We start from the raw sequence: 25176 nt of genomic DNA, 5'->3' as shown, positions 1-25176 counted from the left end.
TTCTGTGACCATGCATACTACCTAAAATAGCACCCCCTACCACCATTTCTATTCCCATGGCCTGTGTTTTTTTGCCCGGCACCTATCACTAGCTATCAATATAATGTATATCTATTTGATTATTGTCTCTCCCCCTGTCAGAATGTAAGCTCCTCAAAGCAGGGATTTTATGATATCAGTCACCCTAAACCCCCAGTGCCTAAAGAGCTGGCTCATAATAGGCAACTTACATACATAATAGGTACTTCAGAGACATTTGCTGAGTGAATAAACACACTTCACTGATTTGTTCTAAAGTGAAAGGCTTAAAGCCTGGCCCGTTCAACACATAAATGCCTGACTGGGAGAGAAGGGGTATGAGTCAGGTCTGCAAGAAGGAAAGTATAGGAAAAGTGGGATGATTTGATGAGTTTAATAAAAGGACAAAGGTGTGCAACTGGGTGAAGAGAGCCCCCAAGAGTAATGCCCCACTCCAGGGCTAGTAACAGGCCTGAAGGGCAAGGAGGGAGCAGATACCGGGTGATGCATCTAGTTGCTATGGCTGATGTAAAAGAGGTTGCTATGGCTGATGTAAAAGAGGTTACTGCTTGTGTTCTCCTCTAGGACGAGTCATGATTTAATTCCACTGGCTGGTGTGAGTGGAATTACCAGCTGGTAAGGTTTGCTAATTATTCTCTTCATAAATTTAGTTTGTCAGAGTGACAGAGTTCTTCTAAGCTGAGCTTTCACTCCCATTGTAGCAGCCACATTTCTTTTGATACCCAAATTGTCTTGATAACTCCAGGCTGTGGTGAGCAATCCTAGCTTGGTCACAACTAGGATTGTGAAACAATCAGCTAGGCCTCCTATGGCCTGCACCACCTTCCCCTGTCATACTGTACCTAATCAGAATGAGTGAACCTCAGGCCTTATGAGCTTTATATTTCCCTTAAGTCTTGGTTGTCAGTTCTGCAATTATGTCTTCTTTGGCATCATGCCACTGGGAACACAGACTGTATTTCTAGCAAAAAAAAAAAAAAAGAAAGAAAGAAAGAAAAAGAAGGGTGATGACCCCTACCTCACTCCATACACAAAATACAACTGAAAATGGATCAAAAACCTAAATGTAAAAGCAAAAACTACAAAAGTCTCAGAAAACATAGGTATAAATCTTTGTAATTTTGAATTTGGCAATGGTTTCTCATAACATGTAAAGCACCAGAAACCAAAAAAATTTTTTAAGAAGATAAATCGGACTTCATCAAAAATGTTTGGGCTTCTAAGAAGACTATCAAAAAAGTGAAAAGATAACTCCCACAGAATGGGAGAAAATATTTGCAAATCATATAGCTGACAGGGGTCTAATATCCAGAACTTTTACAACTTAATAATAAAAATACAATAACCCAATTTAAGAATGAACAAAACACTTGAATAGACATTTGTATATCCAAAGAAGCTATACAAATAGCCAAACATTTGTATATTCAAAGAAGATATACAAATACCAATAAGCACATGAAAAGATGCTGAGCATTAGTCATTAGGGAAATGCAAATCAAAACTACAAGAAGATGTCACTTCATACCACAATGGTTATAATCAAAATGATGACAATAAGCACTGGTGAAGATATGGATAAATTAGAACCCTAGTACATTGTTGGTGGGATTGTAAAATTGCAGCCACTTGGAAAGCAGTTTGGAAGTTTCTCAAAATGTTAAACATATGACCCAGCAATTTCACTCTTAGGTATACACCTAAGAGAATCAAAAACACACATCCACACAAAAACTTGCACACCAGTGTTCAAAGCAGCACTGTTCATAATAGCCAAAAAATGGAAACAAACCAAATGTACATCGACTGATAAATGGATAAATAAAACATGGCATATCCATATAAGAGAATGTTATTTGGCAATAAAAGGGAATGATGTACTTATACATGCTACAACATGGAAGAATCTTGAGAACATTATGCAAAGTGAAAGAAGCCAGACACATAGTATATGATTCCATTTATATCGTATGTCCAGAATGGGCAAATCCACAGGGGACAGAAAGTAGATTAATGTTTGCCAGGGACTGGGGGAAAGAAGGTACGGATAGTGACTATGGTGTTTCTTTTTGCAATGACGAAAATGTTGTGGAATTAGTAGCTATGTTTGTACAACCTTGGAAATATGCTAAAAACCACAGAACCATGGTATACTTTAAAAGTATGAATTTTATAGTATGTGGATTATTTCTCAATTTTTTAAAAATGACGATGAGCAATTATGAAGTGAGGCTATTTCTAGTCTCTTTATTGCATCATCCCAAGGAACCTTAATAAAGATAATAAAAATCTGAAGTTGCAAGAAGAAATGTTATGGGGCTCTGGAACAATGCTAAGGCCAAATCAGTTAAAGTCCCATGGGAGTCCTTTTCACTGTTGTTCTCATGGCAGTTGTAGAAAGGGGAATAGAAAGAGGGGAGGATGGGAATTAAGGTCCATGGGTGCCTTCTATGAACCAGGAGCTATATAATAGCAAAGCCCAAGGTCTCCCACCAGGGTCCGGTGGACAGCATGCAGCCCAGGTCTCTCATTCCTGAGGGGCTTCAAGATATAAACTTGTACTGTATTTATTTATTTATTTATTTATTTATTTATTTATTTATTTATTTATTTATTTATTTTGTACTGTATTTCTAAGTGATGTTAAAGACTCAGGTACATTGAGATACTGGCAGGAATTTTTGTCTTTTATAAAACTTCATCTTAAAAAAATACAAAAACTACATCTTGTGAAATACAGACTGACATTTTTTAGTACAGGTCCTTATCTTGTAAATTACGTAATTATATTTGTGGTGTGCTAAGAATATTAATTTGTTAAAAGTAAACATTTAGAACGTATTATTTTTAATACCTATTTTTGATATTTGTTCATTTTTATTGTTGTTGCTGTTGTCGCTTTAATGTATTAGGAGTTTCTAAAATGGAAGTGATCTAGGCCTCTCTTAATTTCTCTGGAGCCCTGATCATATTTAATGCCCACAACCACCCTAAGGGGTAAATATTATTGTCCCATTTTGTAGGTGAGAAAACTGAGGCTCAGCAGGGCTCAATTAATTGACCAGTCTTACAAAGTTATTAAGTGATGTAAATGGCGTTGGAATTCAGGTCTATTTGATACCAAAGCTCTTGGTGCCACTTCTACATGCTAAAGAAGACAAAAGGTGAAACTGTAGGTTTTTCTCGACGCACTACACCACAGCGCCCCCTATGCTAAGGTCCCAGTACCACAAGGTGCCCCTTTGCACAGTCTTGCTTACAGCCAGGCTACTGGCAGAACTACGTATCCTGCTGAAATCTTTCCCCAAAGCTCTCATGCTCGTGCAAATGCTGCAGGAGTACTTTGAAGAAGGAAATACCACTGAGAAACTTAAATCAAGACCTACATTCGACCAGAAATATATAAATATCTTTGCAGGACCTTCTCTGCTTCCTTACGGAGAGGACCATGTTAACTAAAGCAGAAATGCCACTTCAGGTTGCTGGCTAAGTTCAAGCAGGGCTTAATATCTTCAAGTTGGATGGATCAGATAAGATTTGGAACACCTGGGGAGAGGAGACTCTGTCTTCAGCTAACATTCACGGAAAAAGGAGAGTAGAGAAGGAATAGAAAGTGCCAAATCCCACAGGATGCAAGCCACATGAATGCAAAAGGCCAAACGCATTACCCTCATTTTTAGAGGAAGAAACTAGAGATAAGAAAAACAGATAAACTAGAGATAAAGTCACATGGCAGGTAGAGCTGGCTAAAATTCAAAGCAGGTCAGCTTGACTCCAGAGAGGATGCCCCTTTCATGACCGTAGCATGTGAGGTTGCAGGACACAGTGGTCAGGAGCACGCATGTAGCTTTGCTCCATGGGTTCAAATCCCAGCTCTGACACTTGCTAGTGAGTGACTTTGAGCCAGCTGAAAGACCTCTCTTTCTCAGTGTTCTTATCTGGAAAAATAGGAATAATAATTGTGTCTACCTCAGAGAGTTGTCATAAAGATTAAAGAGAGCTTCTGGGTTGGTGAACATGCAGGGAACTGGGAGAATGGCATGCTCAGGGAGGGCATGGAAGCTCTGTGCTCTTTCCCCAGACCTTGCCTTGTTCCATCTGGTGATTCCTGAGTTACAGCCTTTCAGAAGAAACTGGTAATCTAATTAATCCTAAATTGGAAAAAATAATACCTGAAAATGGATAAACTATTGTTGGAATCAGAAATGAGAAAATAAAGGATTCCACTTTTGATGACTAGAAGAATTTTTTTAAAGTAGGCTCCACACCCAGCGTGGAGCCCAGTGCGGGGCTTGAACTCAATACCCTGAGATCAAGATTTGAGCTGAGATCAAGAGTTGGATGCTTAACCCACTGAGCCACCCAGGCACCCCTGAGTAGGAGAATATTTGAGGACCCAAGCCTCAGGAAGATCCCGACCTCCTCAAGAACAGAATCCAAAATCCAGAAATCCTTAAGAAACTTAGACTAAGAAACTTGACTATGCTGATTTTTTTTGAAAATAAATATGTTTCATCAACTGGGATTCCCACCACTCCTATCCAGTGGGAAGAAAATCCGAACCTACAGAGGCCTGGATATGAGTAATTTGATGGTAGATTTTCTTGAAAAAAAAAAAAAAAAAAGAGTCAAATATAAGTCTTTCTACTTCTGAATTCTTCCATTTCCCAATGAAAATAACAACAGTGATCAATATATTTTATACCTCTCAATAAAGATGTGAATATTGCTAAAAAAATGGAAAGAAAAAAAAAAAAAGACCAAACAATGCCTGGGTTAGAGCAATGCCTGGCATGTAATAAATGCTATACTACATAAGAATTTGCTATCACTGTTTTATGAAATTTCTCCAAATCAAAACAGTAGAAGATAAGGAGCAAGGGTTGTAAAAATATCTAACTAGACATATGTAACAGGATGTTAAAATGGAATGCTTTCTGCTCTGTTTCAACTAAGCTTGCAAATATGAGAAATATGAGTTCCTGCACCTTCCAGAGCCAGGCGCTAGACCATCTAGGCCAGGACTTGCAGAGGGTGATGATGCTTCCAAGCCCGTATAAAAGTCTTGGAAGTTAAAGAGCAGTAAAAGAGATTACACTTGGAGACAGCTGATGTTTCTTCCCCACCCTCACTCTCCCCCATGGAAGAGAGACCGCAGGTGCTTCCCCTGCCCTCAAGCCTCGTGAGAGAAATTTAGGGGGACAAATGTAGTTTTGTGTGTGTCCTTTGGAGGTTGGGGGACACAGAGGACAAATGTCTGACTCATGCTTGAGAAGTCTAAAGGCAAGGGGCTAGGAGTATTGGCCTGAGGCAAAGAGAAAGAGGGGAGCATTAATACTCTGGTGATCTGATGATGAGGGCCAAAGAATTGAAAGAATTTTCCATGGAACAGATGGGCCCTGCTGGAGAAAGCCGACCAGGAAGTTTTAAGAGAGACTGCCCAAGAAGGAGGAGGTTGTGGAGGAGGGACAATGGACTCTAATAGGGTCAGTGTGGGGTAGACTCAATGCCTGAGGGCTGAAGGTCAATTTATAAATAGTCAGGCCAAGGCACTGGCCATCCTGGGAATCACAGTAAGATAGATGTCCAACAGAAGAGTCCCAGAGAAAACCACAGAAGTGGTGAGAAAGAAGCAGCTATAAATTTACACTTAAGGGCGCCTGGGTGGCTCAGTTGGTTAAGTGACTGCCTTCGCCTCAGGTCATGATCCTGGAGTCCCTGGATCGAGTCCCGCATCGGGCTCCCTGCTCAGCGAGGAGTCTGCTTCTCCCTCTGACCCTCCCCCCTCTCATGTGCTCTCTCTCATTCTCTCTCTCTCAAATAAAAAAAAAATAAAAAATAAAAAATAAATTTACACTTAGTCCAAAGAATACCTTCAATATAAGTGCCCCCCCCCCCCAAATCCCCACTCCCCCTGGGCCTAACCCACAAAGAGTGAGTAGTGTGGGCAAAACCTGGGACGGGGAGGAAGAGAACCAAAATGACTGTGCCTCTCCCCCCCTGCAGGCTGCCCACCTAAAACCCACCCAAGGGTTGGGCAAGGGGGAGACTGTTCACGTGAATGCAATTTAGAGTTTTAGTTACTACCTTGGGCTACACATCTTAATCACTGAAATAAAGTTTATTTTTATTTTCTAAGAGTGAATGATAAATCCAGGGGGTGAAAAAAAATAGTCCATGGAATGTGTTTGAAGGGACAGTGGTGACAAAGAGTAAGATTGTTTTCCACTTCCATATACTGAGCTCCACCCAAATGTCACTCGGGTAAGCAGCCCTCCTCAAAATATAGGAAGTTGCACTGAGTTTGGGGTCCAGCTGGAGGGGGTGATCTGGACGTGAGAAATGCACCAATGATTGAAAGAAATACTTTCTAGATTATAAGGGGAGTATGAGATCCACATAGAACAAAGTAAAATCTGTACAACATGTTATAGCAACTTCTATGCTGCCTTCTTGCTTTTTGAAAAGGGGAAGAAGAGAGTGAACGTGCAATCATAGAATATGTATAAAACACCACGAAGGGGGTGCCTGGGTGGCTCAGTCGTTAGGCGTCTGCCTTCGGCTCAGGTCATGCGGGAAGCCTGCTTCTCCCTCTCCCACTCCCCCTGCTTGTGTTTCCTCTCTCGCTGTGTCTCTCTCTGTCAAATAAATAAAATCTTAAAAAAAAAAAATCACCATGAAGTATACACATGGTTAATGGATGGAAATGATTTTCAATTCAAGTATATGCTCTTGATGTTAAAGCCCAGAAGAATTGTGTTCATTCAGTCATTCAAACATTTATTGAGCATCAAGTATTGCCAGGCAAAGTTTCTCTTGTCATGTGTTGATGTCTAATTGGAGGCGCATACTGATTAGAAAAAGCCTCCCTATAAACAGTAAGCTGGCAAAGACATACTCTCCTCAGCCACAAGAGGTTCTAAAGGAAAGCTGTGATTCAGTATTCAAAGTAGAAGGTATGTGGAGGTTACATGTGTCCTATAAAAATGGTAGGTTTGGGGTAGAAAATACATTTGATGTGCCCATTGATTTGTACTCTGCCAAATGCTGCACGGTCCTTAGACCCCAGAGAGGCACTACCCAAACCTTGAGGAATTGTCTCACATGGCAATTACTTTAGCACAAGATTTTACAATTCAGCGTGTGCATCAGTCTCGAGATAGTAGCTGTCATCAGCCTCAGACCAAACCACAGTTTAACTGGCTTTATTTGGTTTCAAACATAATTGGAATTTAGGCTTAGAAGGAGAGATAAGCTAGATCTAATCTTCTTCACATAAAGGAAAACACATACACACTCATCTTCTTTTTCATTCTTGTGCACCCTCATTACTGAGGCATCCTTTCATGGTGTGCAGATCTAGCCTGGGAGGCCAGCATATAAAGGGGTATCTGAAATCTTCTAGACCTGTGGGAGCAGGAGTGGAAACCATCCTTGTCCTTCAACAGTTTGCCTCACACAGTGGACAGCCACATCCCAGCTTAGCGCCACAGGCCTAGCTGCCCTTGTGCTGCTGGCAGGCTCCCTGCCAGGGAAAATTGCTGTGCCCTTCTTCTTTGTCCTGGGACAGGAACTCTATGGAGTTTCTCTTTCCCTAAGGGGAAAGAACTGGTGCCCTGGCACACCCCTTCCAAACGGTCCAGTGCCTGCTCTGAATCAACTGAAGGGAGAATGAAAAGACCTTTTCATGGCTTGAGATCCTTCAGGTAGAAAAAAAACAAAAACAGAAAAACCTTCACACCCATTTCTGATGATCCACATAAAAAATGGTTCTTTCTCAGCTAGGGAACAGCCGGTTCCAGAAAACAGGCAGAAAACCATTCACCAATGGAGTAAGAGTCAGAGGGAAGGATGGGGCCACAAAAGACCCATTGTCCACATCCCTCCTTCTTCTTTTCTTTTCTGATTATTTGGTTGCAGCTCAGATCAACGCGGGTGACAAAGAGGGGTTTTTTTGCTAGGAATTTTCTAAAACTCAAATAAATGAAGTTTAATTTGAGATGACCTGAGGTAACTCACTAACTATGAGTTGAAGACCACCTCATTTGGTTATCTAAAACAAAGTAGGCTAAATAGGACTAGTCTTTGAAACCCTGACTCATTGCTTCAGCTGAACTTGGAATTTTAGTTCCTTGAATTACAGAAGAACTTTCCCCTAGTAAACACATGTTATTTATTATTATTTTTCTGAGTAAACACATTTTAAATGAATATTCACCATCTACTGAAAGCATGAAGTGAACATGAAATTCACTGCCTTCTTTCACGCTGGCCTCTAAAACTTCTCTTTCTGTATTATAAAATGTTCTTCTTTGAGAGTAAGCATGTACCCTATACAGACAAGATAGATTCATCATTAGTAAAATGCAAATTGGATGAAACAATGATCAGAACAATGTCATTTTTGTGGTTCTGGAATTATAATAGGACTAAGACCAAAAAAAAAAAAAAAATCACCAAAGTGGATGAACTGATCTTGAAGAAGATATATAGGTCCACATAATCATGTCTACAGCTGTACATGCCAGGGTGTCTTCCTAAATAAATATCTTTTAAAATATTGCCTTGTCACAAAATATTAGCAAACCGAATCCAACAATACATAAAAAAATCATACACCACAATCAAGTGGGATTTATTCCTGGGATGCAAGGATTGTTCAATGTCTGCAAAACAATGTGATATATCACATCAATGAGAGAAAAAATAAAAACCATATGATCATTTCAATAGATTCAGAAAAAGCATTTGACAAAGTACAACATCCATTCATGATAAAAAACCCTTGACAAAGTAGGTCTAGAGGGAACATACCTCAACATAATAAAGCCCTGATATGAAAAGCCCACAGCCAACATCACACTCAGTGGTAAAAATCTGAGAGCTTTTCCACTAAGGTCAGGAACAAGACAAGGATGTCTAGTCACACCACTTCTACTCAACACAGTACTGGAAGTCCTAGTCACAGCAATCAGACAACAAAAAGAAATAAAAGGCATCCAAAGGGTAAGGAAGAAGTCAAACTCTCACTATTGGCAGATGACATGATACTATATCTAGAAAACCCAAAAGACTCCACCAAAAAACTATTAAAACTGATAAATGAATTCAGTAAAGTCGCAGGATACAAAATGAATGTACAGAAATTTATTGCATTCCTATACACTAATAATGAAGCAGCAGAAAGTGAAATTAAGAAAACAATCTCATTTACAACTGCACCAAAAACAGTAAAATATCTAGGAATAAATTTAACCAAAGAGGTGGGTGAAAGACTTGTACTCTGAAAACTATGAAACACTGATGAAAGAATGGTTTCAAGACAACGCAAAGAAATGGAAGGATGGACATTCCATGTTCATGGGTTGGAAGAGCAAATAATGTTAAAATGTCTATACTACTCAAAGCAATCTACAGATTTAATGCAATCTCTATCAAAATACCAGTAGTAGTTTTCACAGAACTAGAACAATCAACAAAACTAAAAGGCAACCTACTGAATGGGAGAAGATTTGCAAATGACATATCCAATAAAGGGTTAGTATTCAAAACATATAAAGAACTGATATACTCAACACCCATAAAACAAAAAAATCCAATTAAAAATTGGGCAGAAGACATGAACAGACATTTCTCCAAAGAAGACATACAGGAGGCCAACAATCCTAAAATTTGTATGGAACCACAAAAGACCTCAAATAGGTAAAGCAATCTTGAAAAAGAGAAAACTGGAGGTATCACAATTCCAGTTTTCAAGTTATATTACAAAACAGCATTAATTAAAACAGTATGTACTGGCATAAAAATAGACACATAGATCAATAAAATAGAAAATCCAGAAAGAAACTCGCAATTATATGATCAATTAATCTTCAAAAAAGGAGGAAGGGATATCAAATGGGGAAAAGACAGTCTCTTCAACAAATGGTCTTGGGAAAACTGGACAGCTCTATGCAAAAGAATGAATCTGGACCACTTTCTTTCACCATACACAGAAATGAACTCAAAATAGATTAAAGACCTAAATATGAGACCTAAAACCATAAAAATCTTCAAAGAGAGCACGGACAGTAATTTCTCTGACATCAGCCCTAACAACATTTTTCTAGATGTGCCTCCAGAGGCAAAGGAAACAAAAGGAAATATAAACTATTGGGACTACATCAAAATAAAAAGTTTCTGCACAGCAAAGGAAACAACAAAACTAAAAGGCAACCTACTGAATGGGGGAAGAGTTGCAAATGACATATCCAATAAAGGGTTAGTATTCAAAATATATAAAGAACTGATACAATTCAACACCCATAAAACAAATAATCCAAATAAAATTTGGAAGAAGATATGAACAGACATTTCTCCAAAGAAGGCATAGAGAAGGCCAACAGACATATGAAATGATGCTTAACATCACTCATCATCAGGGAAATGCAAATCAGAATGACAATGAGATATCATCTCACACCTGTCAGAATGGCTAAAATCAAAAACTCAAGAAACAGTAAGTATTGGTGAGGATGTGGAAAAAAAGGAACACTCTTATGCTGTTGGCGGGAATGCAAACCAGGCCACTGTGGAAGACAGTGTGAAGGTTCCTCAAAAAATTAAAAATAGAGCCACCCTTCAATCCAGTAATTGTACTACTGGGTATTTCCTCCAAGAATACAAAAACACTAAATCAAAAGGATACATGTACCCCAATGTTTATAGCAGCATTATCAACAATAGCCAAATTAATTGGATGTAGCATTTTATATAAAACACTACAATTAAGTTAGGGTGACTAATAGTATTATTAAAGTCTTCTATATCCCTACTCACATTTTTGTCTAACTTGTTTTAACTCTCTATTTATTTCTATTATTTTTGCTTCAAGAATGTTGACGATCTATTATTAGATGCTCAGTAGGATTTTTTTGTCTTGATGAATAAATCTGTTTATAATGATAATGCTCCTCTATATTTCTGGTAATCCTTCTTGTCTTGACATCTACATTATCTGGTATTAATATAACCACACTAGCTTCCTTATTTGCATTGTATATCTTTTCTATCATTTTATGTTCAAATGTGTCCTTGTACATAAAATGCGTCCCTTATTAAAAAAAAATAGCCAAATTAGGGAAACAGTCCAAGTGTCCATCGATAGATGAATGGATGAAGAATATGTGGTATATATATATATATATATATATATATACACACACAATAGAAGATTACTCAGCACAAAAAAGAATGAAATATTGCCATTTGCAACAACATGGATGGAGCCAGAGAGTATAATGCGAAGTGAAATAAGTCAGTCAGGGAAAGACAAATATCATATTATCTCACACATATGTGGAATTTAAGAAACAAAACAAAACAAACAAGCAAAGGGGAAAGAGAGAGAGAGAGAGAGAAACCAAGAAACAGACTCTTAACTACAGAGAACAAACTGATGGTTACCGCAGGGCAGGTGGTGAGGGGGATGGCTGAAAAGGATGATGAGGATTAAAGAGTATACTTACCATGATTAAAAAAAAAAGTAGAGGTTTTTGACTAGAGAAAAATAAAAATAAAAAATAAAATATTGGGGTGCCTGGGTGGCTCAGTCAGTTAAGTGTCCACCTTCTGCTCAGGTCATGATCCTGGGGCCCTGGGATTGAGCCCTGTGTCGAGCCCCGTCTCGGGCTCCCTGCTCAGCAGGGAGTCTGTTTTGCCCTCTGCCTCGTCCCTTCCCCCCAGCTCATGCACTCTCTCTCTCTGAATTAAATAAAATCTTAAAAAATAAATAAATAAAATAAAATACTGCCTTGTCTAATAATGATAATTATAATAATACTTTACCAAATATAATAATACTACTTCACCAAATTTACTTGTGATGAGTGGAATTTAAATACTTTACATATAACAACCCCCCTTCATGCCCATAACCCAATGAGACAGATGGGTAAATTGAAGCACAAAGCTATTTAGTAACTAGTCCAAGGTCATACAGCTATGAAGTGGCAGAGTTTGGATTTGAACCCAAATTGAACTGATGCCAGAATGTACACTTTTTTTTTTTAAGAGTTATTGATTTATTTTAGAGAAAGGGAGAGAGCATGGGGGGACAGGGGAAGGGGCAGAGGGAGAAAGAGAGAGAATCTCAAGCAGAGTCCCTGCTGGGCATGGATCCTGATGCGGGACTCAATCTCATTACCCTGAGATTATGACTTGAGCCAAAATCAAGAGTTGGATGTTTAACCAACCGAGCCGCCCAGGTGCCCCCAGAATGTATGCTTTTATCAATTCACCACACTGTCTCTCAGCTTTACAAAGGTGCTTGTGGTACTACATAGGGAACTGTCCTCACTTCTTGTCCTGTATGGGCAGTCCCTGAAAAGTTCACAGAAGGAATATTATCCATTTACTACATCTATAAGCTAACCCATTTTTAATAGTGATTCAATGGGGGGAATATAATTTCACATACTGAATGATCTAATAACCTTGATACACAATCAGCATTTTAAAAAAATCTCCACCTCAAGTTTCCCACAAATTAATCATAGATAAATCCACAGCTGAGTCATTCGCTGGTGTCATAGCCACCAGGAAACTCAAATAGAGAGTCCAACTCTAAGTGCATTAGAAATCCATTTGATGAAATGTTCTTTTGGTGTTATATCTAACTTATATAATTATAGAACATTAGAGTTGAAAAGGGCCTTGGAATTTATAGAATTTAATCTCCTTAAGTGAGGCTGTCTATGAAGGATAAATGAATTGCCCCAAGGCCTAGAGCCATTCGGTGGAAGGAACATCATGAGACCAAGCTCATAGACTTCCCAGGGTCCAATGTCTTTCTCCACTGTACCATGCTGATTGCCCCACCCCATGTGACATTTAAAAATTTTTTTTTATTTTTTAAAGATTTTATTTATTTATTTGAGAGAGAGAGAGAGAGCAAGAGAGAGAGAGAGCAGGGGGAGGGCAGAGGGAAAGAGAGAGAGAATCCCAAGCAGATTCCCCACTGAGCCCGCCATGAGGCTCCATTCCATGACCCTGAGATCATGACCTGAGCCCAAGTTAGATGCTTAACCAACAGCCACCAAGGTGCCCTGTGACATTTTTCTATAAAAAAAATAACATGTTTTCATTACTTGGGGTTAAAGACACTTTCCTATACTCTGTCCAAACAAGGTTTACATAATTATATTCCAATGGTTGGATTTGGGGAATATCCTTAATCTACTTCGAACACAAGTTAGGTGGTGCTTGCCCTTTCTTCATTTAGAGAAGCAGATGGGTAAACATAAGAAAACATGAGAAGGACATGCAATATGAGTGGGGGGAGTATCCTACGTACATGGGTACTCCTTTTGTACTATTCCATTATATCCCAGCCCCAATCATTTGTTCCCAGTGGAAACTGTTGGTGATATCTCTGAAAACCAACAGGAAATGTTTTAAGTTCTGTGAAAGAAAACATGCCTCTTTTCAAAATGCCAGCTCCTTGGCCTCTTCCCTGGTCCACGAGCCCAGGACCTCCATGGTCTGCCTACCTCTCGTCCCCTCTCTGCCAGTCCATCTGAACACAGTCATTTGTCCATTCTTCCCAAATGACAGATTTCATCCCATTATCTGTATCTCAAAAACCTTCCGTGACTATCTACTGTCTTCAGGGGAAAGCCCCAACTTCCAGAGCCCTAAACAGACAGCACTCTAAATCTATCAAATCCATCTGCCTTAATGTAACTCCACAAACCATCTGCTCTGACCCAATTATATGTCCCCAGTTTCCCAAACATACGTGGTGCTTACCTGTCTCTGTGCCTTTGCCCACATGGCTTTTCTCTCCCAGGATATCACCTAATCTGCTTGTGCCAATTCAATTCTGAGTCACAAGGCAAGGCCCAGCCTGGAGGCCTCCCTGCCGACCCAAGCTTCCTGAAATCCTTCTCTGAAAGCATTTATTACTGGTAACACTGATTTCATATTTGCTGTTCTATTTTAATTTTTCCATGCCCACTTCTCTTGCCTTCCCATCCAGTTTATAAGCTCCTTTAGAGCAGGGAACATTTTTTTAGACTAAAAACATTTCCTCTATGCCTTAAACACATAAAGAACTAAGTATCCATAGCTGATTTCAGTCAATCGCTTTTCCATTTTCTGCCTTCTCCCCCAGTATTCTCTTTGAAGAGCTGAACATTTGGGGCAATTTTATATACTCATCTAAAAACGTAAAAGCTATGGAATATATCTTTAGATAGAGCCTTTTGCCTATAATTCATGGATCAATTCAAAGATGAGCTGTTAGAGCATTTACTAATAGCTTAAGAGAATTAAGAACAGAAGAACTGAGGAGCTCAGGCACCTGGGTGGCTCAGTCAGTTAAGCGTCTGCCTTTGGCTCAGGTCATGATCCCAGGTCCTGGGATTGAACCCCGCATCAGGCTCCCTGCTCAGCAAGGAGTCTGCTTCTCCCTCTCCCTCTGCTGCTCCCGCTGCTTGTGTGCGCTCTCTCCCTCTCAAATAAAAACCTTTAAAAAATTCATTGGCAAAGGCGTAACAGTCACAATTGATAATATATGAACATAACATTTTTTAAAAAATGACCACAGGTATATTACTTAATGAACAGCAAGACAGTTCCTTCTGCTTTTTCTAATCCTTCAAATTAACTTCTGAGTCATGGTGTAGTTTGGCAAATGTAATCATATTCTCTATCTTTTCTAATCTCTTCTTACAAAGATATAATCATATGTAAACTCCTCATGAATTGGATTTCTCAGTGAATAAGCAAATACATGTTTATCTCTGTTTATGTAGGACAAATCCATTTCATGGTTGCTGCACAAAGATTACAACAGACCAACACATGTTTTGAAATTACATGTCTAGAAGATCATCTTATGTATCATATAAGTAAAAGAAAAAAGTCAAGAAAGAGGATTCAATTTTATTCTGCTCATTCAGAGTTAGCCTTCAGGTTACATAAGGAATTCAAGAAAGAGATGGCAAAACAGAGATTGTCTAGTTCAGCAATTAAACATTACCAGAGTGCAGAATATTTGTTAATGATATTTTCTCCAGTGTTCATCCCCTCCCTCTTTCTGTTTTCCCCTCTTCTTTTTTATTCACTTCTGCTGTATATATCACCTGTTTTTTTCTTTTTTTCTTCTGTCTTGTTTGTGCCTTAAATCTGCCAGTGACAATCACCCTTGCTGGAAATGGAATTCTCTTCTGCTACTTCCCTCTTCTGGAATTGACTTGCTTAACAACGTTACAAATACACACTTTTAAAGATAAAAAGTCCACCAGTGTTTTAGAAGCCTAATAAGTCAGGGTCCTTCACTTTTTATTTTCCCTACATAGTTGCAATCACAGCACAGACAGCAGACAACTAATTGGCCACATTTGGAAGTTTCTAAAAAGCAAAAATCATTATCTGTAAACAAAGGAGGAACAAATCAAGCATTTTTCCTGCCTTTCTTATGAACTGTTTTTCAGAATAAGAAAGTAGTTGATGTGGGAAAGCTGTTTTAGAAAGATCCCCGCCAATAAATGTGAGTGAAACGACTTAATGGATCTAGGCAATAGTCATCAATGGCTGCTAAGACTGTTCAGCAAAAGTCTTTGCAAAGGATCCATCAGGATGATGATGCCAATGTCTACATCATGGAAAAAGAGAGACCATTTGTGATACAACTCAATAGTATGTATAAATCATCACCTGTGAAATATTCCTGCAAAATTAATTGAATCAAGTTCTAATTATTGGTTTATTATTTACTGGTAAGTAGTGGGGATGAAGAAAAGTGTTAAGTGACACCATGAGGATAAAACCAACCTTCTACATGGGAGATGCATTTCTTCTCTCTCATTTACTTATTTAGTCAATCATTTCTCTCCTTTTTAAAAAAGATTTTATTTATTTATTTGACAAAGAGAGAGAGAGAGAGCACAGGCAGGGGGAGCGGCAGGCAGAGGGAAAAGGAGGCTCCCTACTGAGCAAGGAGCCCGATGAGGGGGATCGATTCCAGGACCCTGGGATCCTGACCTGAGCTGAAGGCAGACACTGAGTCACCCAGGTGCCCCCAATCATTTATTTCTATCTAATATCCTTGAATGTGGACTCAAAGATATTTATTCTATACTTTGAGTTCTAATGCAATACTTACTTATTTTGTTGCTCTAATTGTTCCGGTTTTGGCTACCGGGAGCTCTTTCAGCTGGCTCCTATGTCCTTTTGACATATCTTTGTGTGTGTGTGGCACTTTTTTACATTCTGGTACTACAAGATACTCCAGGCTCCTCTTGTATATGTTGGGCTTCAGTCCTACAATCAGCCATTTTTCTAATGAGTCCTGGTACATTCTATTGGAGAATGGTATTAGAAACCAAGATCTGGCTTCTAGGTGTGCTTGTTGCTACTGGGGTATCATTAATTCTAGGCCCCCTGAGCTGACAGAGCAAGGAAATAAGTATGTTTACTAACTGGCATATATACAAGTATATCTAAATATTTCTATATGTAACCATCTGTATTTATATTAAGCTAAACATGATGTTGGGATTCATACTGATGTTGGAAATGGCTTTTAATCCAGCTGTGGGGATAGAGAGTAGGGGAGGTATAGAGGGAACAAGATTGCCCAGAGGATGGTAATGACTGAAACTGTAAATGGAAGTGGGATGGCGTGGTGATCCATTATGCTATTCTCTCTACTTTTGAGTAAGTTTTTAAATTTGCATAACGTATTCCTTGTTTATAAGAATAGTCAAGGTTGGAGAAGGAACTTTTGGCTTCACTCCAAACCCATTTATTCTTCCTTTATACAACATTTTCATGAGCATTGCTAGCTAATTTCCAAACACATAACTAATTGAAACACTTTAAACATTTTAAAAGATTTTTTTAAAGTACACAGTGACAAAAGTAAGAAATTACAGGTAACAAGAAGGGAACTTCTCAAAAAACACTATATAAAATAACACAGAAATGATAATTTACTACAATTGCAGATAGAACACACTTCAATAAGCTCTGAGAACATTACTGTATTTCCATACAAAAGCTGTTATCCATAATAATCATGCTTTATCAAGAAAAAGCTATATAATATTTAGCATATTTTGTTTAAGAAGAAAACAAAAATAAGTAAACATACTTTAGTTTTTATTCAAATCAGTAAAAATTTTTAAGTTTCTAACCTACAAAGATAGACACTAAGTCATCTATAAAAGTCAGCTACCTAAAACAACTCATTCTCCAAGGTTCCAGATAGCTAAGTGTTAGAACTCAGCTCTAAACATCTAGTTCCCCAAAATATTTAAGTAATTTATATTTCCATAAAAACATACATTTAGTGTTCATGAGAGTCTCAGATTTAACTTAAAAAGAAACAGAAATTCAACAAAATCTATTCTTACCCTAATAATTCTGTGAAGGAAAAGTATTACATGAAATATTATTTTAAAACTCCATTTCTGATTAAAAATGTAAAGCAGGTATCAGCTTATGTTCACAAAAATTTTCATGGAATATTATGTTATTTTTCTCTCCCTACGAAAGAGAAGCTAAAGCCATATTGATAATGCATAGTGTTCAGAGTAAATATGTTTGCTTTAAAATATCCTGAATCAGTGAGCTTTTTATTGAACAGACCAATCTGTTGGGAGAAATGTTTTGGGGCACCTGGCTGGCTCAGTTGGTAGAGTATGGGACTCTTGATCTTGGGGTCATGAGTTCAAGCCCCATGTTGGGCATAAAGCTTACTTAATTAAAAAAGAATGTTTTGATACTTACTATTAAATTTCTCTCCCTAAATTAGACCAAAGATCAGAAATAGGGGGTGAAAGATCCTATCTTTTTTTATCTATCTTAATACCCATTGTCTATTTTTGTTTCTATCCTTTTTGTCTATGGCGTCCAAATAAACAGGACTCTTTTTCTTTTTTGAGTGCCTGGCATAAGCAGGGCACAATAGGGATAAAACATGTTTTGGGAGAGGGAGGCTTGGAGAACTGAAATAGCCCAGGGGCTGCCTCCTCACTTCCAGCTGAGCCACATCCCACACAACCCTCCTGTCACCAGGCAGTTAGTGCTGTCCACTTCTTGGGAGATGAACTTGCATTCAAGAGATTGTGCCCCACACTCCCCTAAGAGGACTCTTGTTGGGGTGTGATGTTCCAGAAATTAACCCCTAGGTATTTCTTTACTGATCTGGTGCAGAAAAGCTTCTGGGCTCCTTTGAATAATTTACAGAGAAGACTAAAATAGATATGCTCCTGTAGAAGTATGAAAGCAGAAGCCAGGCTAGCATTACCCTCTCAGCAGACAAGGCAGGCACTATGAACTGCCTGCAAAGAAGACCCACACATTGATGTTCTGTCATCTGGTGCTGGGATACTTCCTTTAAGGATAAGATTTGTCTGTGTTTTGCTTATAGGATTTACCAGAAGCCTTCTGGAAGGGGAGGCCAAGTTGCATTAGATTAGCCTAGCTCCCTGATGACCAACATATCGTTCAGATTTCATGGACATCCTCAAGAAGTTTAGTTTAGGTAACTTCTCTCTAAAGACCAGAAATCATGTGATACATTTCCCTGTCACCACGCCATACCCCCTCTTTCTTGCTGGACCCTCGCATCCAGCTTCTAAGGATGCCAAGCAGAGGGCAGTGTCCTTTCATGTGGAAAACCACAAGGGTGGAGCCAAAATACTGCAAGAACGAGATGTATCTGGGGCATTTCCATTTGGCTGTCTTCAATAATATAGTGCATGGATGCCACAGTGCAGGAAACCCAAGTTCAGTCTGAGAATGAGAAATTCCAAGATCCTTTTTTTTTAAAGATTTAATTTATTTATTTGAGAAAGAGAGAGAGAACATAAGTCAGGGGAGGGAGAGGGAAAGGGTCCAGCAGACTCCCTGCTGAGCGTGGAGCCTGAAGTGGGGTTTCCATCCCAGGATCCCAAGGTACCTGAGCCTAAGTCAGACGCTTAACCAACTGAGCCACCCAGGCACCCCTCCAATATTCTTTCTTGAGCTCCACAATACACTGTTTGGAGTCTAGGCACCAACACCCTTGCTTTTCCTTGTTTGCAAAGCAGAGATAATGACACCAACTCAGGGACTCGTGCATGAGCTAATTAATGATTGCACAGTGCTAAATATAAAGAGCCTTCATGGTACAGGCAGGTAATATGTCCCTTTAGGAGTGACACATATTAATTATACTGTGTGAGAGCCCAGCAAAGCTGCATCAATCAGTTTGAGAAAGGTGGTCTAAGTAGATCCACCCTATTTCATTTTTATGAGGATATACTTGCTTTTTGGTTTCCTGCTTCTAGATTCATCTTTGTAATAGTGCAGAATTATGTTATTTCTATTTCTTATTTAACTCCTTACCTCTGGCCAGCTAGCAGTCAGTTCAGTTTCTCTGGGTGTGTTACAGAATGTTGTGTTTACTGGGCTGTTGCTGGACAGACTGGAGAGGAGAGGCTACACCAACATCTTGGGGACCAACGGGAAGCTCCCTGTCACTGTGGAGAAGTCCAGGATTGGCCTGGCAGCCTGAGTGCTCGGCAGAGGGGCTGCACCCACACCCCCTCCCAGCACAGGCCAGGGCTTTCTGTCCTTGTGGGGGTAGACTCCGGGGGCCTTGATGCAGAGTTGCCAAAGCTGTTTGTTACCAAACTGGTTCCTGACAAAAAATATTGACTTTCTGTACATGAAACAGCTACAAAGAAAGATCTTTTCCCTTTTAATGCCATTCATTGGGGCAGTAGACGAGAAGGTTGTATCACAAGGGAACAAAACGGGTTTGGAACTCGGCTGCCTAGGAAACATCACAGGCATGATAACCTCCACAGTCACAGAACTGTAGAAAAGAGAAACAATGTGCTGTGCTTCCTATGTGTCCAACTGAAATTAATAAAGCAAATCAAATTAAGAAAATCGGACTGCAGAATACCTACTAAGTATTAAGCAGACATTGTGAAATAAAATAACTAAGGAAATTAAGTTGAAAAAGGTACAGAGAAAAGTTTATTCATTCATTCTTCATTTATCGAGCCCCTCATCTATACCAGCCGTTGTGCTAGGAATGGGGATGCAGCGGTGAGCAAGAGACAAAAATCTTTGTTTCACAGAGCTTACATTTTGAGGGAGAAAGACAACCAACAAGCAAAGAAACGGTGGGAAAATACATAGTAATACGCCCTATGCAGAGAATTCATGTAGGTTGGGGTGTTCATAACAGAATGGGCTCTCTGCAGAGGTAACATTTAAGCGAAGATGTAAAGGACAAGAAGGAACCAGTCCCGTGAGGACTGAGGGGAAGTGCGTTCCAGGCCAAACAAACAGGGAGAGTCAAAATCTCAAGGCAAGAAAGAGTCCCGCACAAGTAACTGCTCCGGTGTGGGTGGGCACAGCAAGGAAGAGAGTTTGAGTTGGGCGGGGGCAGGACGCAGCTCACAAAAGGCCTGTAAGCCCCCATAAAAACTGGAGACTTCTAAGTGTGATGAGAAGCCATCGGAGAGTCGCGAAGAAGCAAAGAAGTAGTAGGATCTGACTCATGCCTTTAAAAGATGACACTGTTGCTCTGTGCAGAGAGATGTGTAGGGGTAAGAGTACAAGAGACAGAGCCCAGGGGACCCTGCTTAGTTACGCTCTTAGTCCTGCGGTTACTACTTGCTCCTTATTTGGGAAAGCTAATGACAAAGGATCATGTTGTGTGCATCTATATGTCTACTGGGAGAGTTAAAAGATATCCCATTTTTGTGGCTTGGGAAATTTCAGACTGCATTGCACAATCCAACGTTCTTTGTGAACGTGTGGATTGTAGAGTTAACTGTGTTTAACTCACTCTGGCCCTTTCCACAGTCATGGATTCCCTGTTGACTTCCTGCCATACTTTTGTCAGTTGCTGCTCCTAACTCTTCTCCACACTCCAAAACCACCCTCCTCTCAATCATCAGTTCTTCCCCAGACTCATTTTTGGGGTAGTGACTTTATTTCTTTCTCTACAAAGAAAAGTAAAACTCCTCAGTGTGAATTTCTTTTTGTGTCAACTTCACATTCAGAAACATCCTTGGTTTGGGAAGATGTATCTCTGCTCCCCTCCAAAGCTTCTCCCCTCCACCTGTCTGAAGATCTGTGTCTTAACCAGTTTGCACCTCCAAAATGATTCCCTCGTTCTGAAGCATTTTTAGTATTATCTCTTCTCCTTTGTCTCCTTCTCTGCTTTTTTTTTTTTTTTTTAAGATTTTATTTATTTATTTGACAGAGAGAGAGACAGTGAGAGAGGGAACACAAGCAGGGGGAGTAGGAGAGGGAGAAGCAGGCTTACCGCGGAGCAGGGAGCCCAATCCCAGGACCTCAGGATCATGACCTGAGCTGAAGGCAGGCACCCCTCTCTCCTCTGCTTCTAACACTAGAGCCTAGTTCATCTGATCTGCATGGGCAGTTCTGCCCTCTGTGCTGCTACCTTTTGGCAGTCTCTAACATTTCCCCTTTGGGTCTGTGCTTCTCCTTCAACCTGTAAACGAACCTCAGCCTTCCTCTCCAGTTCCCAGTGCCCACATCCCTCTACTCCCGTAACCTTCAAGAACTGTACAGATTCAACCATATCCTTCTTTTTGCCAAATCCTTTATTTGCCTCAACTTACCTACCTCCTGACTTCCCTCTTTTACTTGCTCCTTGTGTGAACTTTGTTTCTCTTTTTAAGTTTAAACACTCACTAAATCTCTCATCATTTATTCAACATTTACAGATGACTCTCAGTTATGTAGGATTCTGTAAAGTCTCTCACTGGCATTCTTTCTCTAAACTTACTACAGGTCCACAGTCCCTTATGCAAAGCCTATTGGGGCTGGAAGTATTTTAAAAGCAAAAATCTTCAGATTTTTTTGAAAGATAATATGCATATATACCATAATGCATTAATATCTGCAGCAAAAATGTATGACAATTCATGCTAAGTGGGATAATTAAAGACAAAAAATTGGAACTCTTATGTTCATTTGCTGCCAAATGAGTTTTGATGTTAATTTACAAAAGAAAGGAAGGGGGGATGGGAGGAAGGGAGAAAGAAAGAAAGAAAGAAAGAAAGAAAGAAAGAAAGAAAGAAAGAAAGAAAGAAAGAAAGAAAGAAAGAAAGAAAAGAAAGAAAGAAAAGAAAAGAAAAGAAAGAAAGAAAAAGAAAAAAGAAAGAAAGAAAATTTGGAAAGTTTTCAGCTTCTAATTTGTTCTGATGCTATCTCAGGTCTATTTCTCTGTACTGCTTTTTCTGTTACTCTAAAACTTTCTACCTGGTTTTCAAGTTACTACTTCAAAGTCAACATTTTCTAAAAAGAACAAATTGATTTTTCTTGCAAGCAGTCTTCCTTTCTGAAGAATTTTACTTGCCACCAGAAACATCATTTTTTTAAAGCCTCCTAAACTAAAAACCTTAGAATCTTTTTTATTCCATCCACTTTTGCTCCTACATATAATCTATCATTGAATTTCTTGACCTCAGCCCATTCAACAGCCTCTACTTTAATACAACCCCATACTGTTATAACAGCCTCTTGGGCAGTTTCTGAAATTCTAGTCCCCATCTGTGATCACAGTTTTTTATTTCCCTAAACCCCTGCTTTCCATCACACCAAGAATATCAATGACACTACCTCTGAAATATTTCATTCATCATGAATGCTTCTTTGCTCAAGAACTTACAACACTTTCTCTGTCTGTATTTAAAGATTGGGCCGTACCCCACATTTATTCCTGAAGAAAGTTCAACTTCCTAAGGTTTCTCTCTGTACCATTTTCTCTAACCAAACATACGGTATTTTGATTTATCTTCCCACGAATTCAACTACCACCCTGATTCTGATGCCTTTCTTAATTGTAAGATAGAACAACGTGGTGTCAAATGTAACTGATATACTGTTTTTTAATTTTTTAGTCTTAAATAAAATTTGTCATTCCTTTTAGGCTTGTTTTAGGGTAAGCTGTTGGCAATTTGTGTGACTGAGTTAGTCAGGTACTCCCAACAATTCCCTTTTCATTCCCTTCCATTTTCACTGAAAGGAGAAACTCCCAAGGTACCTCATTAACAATCATGAAATGAATAAATAAATAGCACATGTGCCAAAGGCACAAAGCTTAAGCCACTGGCAGAATGTTAGCATTAAAATTGCAGAAGCACTAGAGACTTTTAGTGAGCTTTGAATGAATGCTGAGTACATGGGTATTGAATCTCTTTCATTATTTTGTATACTTCGACCTTCTAGTGCTTGTTTCCCTTTCTCCTGTAATCTACCTACTAATTCCTTCATTACTATTTATGCTGTGAAAATACGTGATGCTCCGTTTAGTACTTTGGATGACAGTCAATGAATATTTACTCACAAACTTGAAAATATTTGCGATCTCAAATAATTTTTTTAAATTAAGTAGAGGGGTGCCTGGCTGGCTCAGTCGGTAGAGCATGCAACTCTTGATCTCAGGGTCATGAGTTCAAGCCCCATGCTGGGCATAGAGCTTACTTAAAAAAATGAAGGCAGAGAAGATAACTCATTGCAATATCAGCTAGCAACACAGGAAAGTCAAACTATCAATTTCTTTAACGTTTGCCCCCCCTCAATTCCAACTTGGATATAATTTTATTCATTGAATTTTTAAATGACCAGAAGGAGATATTCACAGTTGCTGTTTTGCTCATACAGATTGAAATAAAATTCAAATCAATTCATTAAATTTAAGAGTGAGTCTGCAAACTAAAGAAAATTCAGTAGGGACAATCAGCTTATTTCAGGTTTAAACGTAACTACGAGATGTAACAGACAAGTTGGCTGAGTAAAATACAGAGCAGAAAAGACCTGTATGGGGTGGTGCATATAAATAAGGAGTTAACGAGAGCAATGTGATGTAAAATTTCTTTTAAAAGGCAATATGATAATGAGATGAGTTAATAAAATTGTTACATAAAATGATAGATACTAGAGGTGGAAGAACATTATATGTAATCTAGTCAAGTTATCATCATGATTTTTTTTTCAGCAGTAAAACATTTTATGCAAAAGAAATTGTAACAGGGATTCAGCCACATGTAGAAAACAGATAGAAGTGAGCTTCCCTGAGTGAGGACACGGCATGAAGCTTGCAAGCCTGAGTTCCTCTCCCATCCACCTTTCCAACCATCCCTTTCTCCCTGTTGCAGCCTCCGAGGCACCTCAGTGGATTCCCTAGGGCTCCACAGAGCACGATCTAAACCAGCTCCCATCTCCTAATTTGCAAATATAAAAGCTGGTGCCCGGGAAGGATAAATAACATACCAAAGCTAACGCAGCTGGCCTAAAGAAGACTGACATCAGAGCTCTGATCTTTCAGCTACATTCAGTGCTGTCTAGTTCAATTTTCTGGTCATTGCATCTCCATGTATTGAGTGTCTTCTATATTCCAGGTCCTGCATGAGGTGCAAAGGAGACGGGGAATATCCTGCCTTAGAGAATGCTAGTAATGAAGAGATAGGCTTCTGAATAATAATATGGAGAAATCATATGTGATGGTACAGAATTCCATGAGAACATGAGAGATGTCAGATAATATCAGCTGAGAATGCAGGGAAACTTCGCAAATGAGATACTATTTATTCAGTTTTAGAGAGGGATAGATGTTGATCAGGCATAATTTTTTGCATTCACAGATACTTAATAGGTTACCATAGCCAGTTCCGACTATTACAGGTTTAAAATAGAAAATCAAAGAGGGGTTTTTAAAGGGTATTTGTCATTATTATAATATATATTGTCATTTTATAAACTACCTGGAAAAAATCAATATTTGGAATTAACATTTACCTTTTGGTGGAGCTTCACTTAATTGCTAAACCCATAGAAGTTAATACTTCCTAAAAGTATTTTGATACTCTGCCTAGCTATTTTAGGCAAAAGTTATGAGGGAATCCAAGGGCAAAGTTCTCTCTGCTGGTTTGAATGATATTATCACAAAGAGGGAGATGCTTAAAATGAGGAGTTTTAGCATCCATGCCAAAAACTGTCTCTACTTCCCTCATTTTCTAAGTTAGCCATTCTTCATTTTAAGATTCTAATGAAACAAAATCAGATGGGTGAAAAATTCCTCATTATTTAGGATTCTTATTTGGATCATCTTGGTGA

The sequence above is a fragment of the Mirounga angustirostris genome, unplaced genomic scaffold, assembly GCF_029215605.1.
Source record: "Mirounga angustirostris isolate CCGP_5_RB_7025 unplaced genomic scaffold, mMirAng1.0.hap1 SCAF_8, whole genome shotgun sequence".
In the NCBI taxonomy this organism is placed as follows: Eukaryota; Metazoa; Chordata; class Mammalia; order Carnivora; family Phocidae; genus Mirounga; species Mirounga angustirostris.
This window is presented reverse-complemented; position numbering follows the sequence as displayed.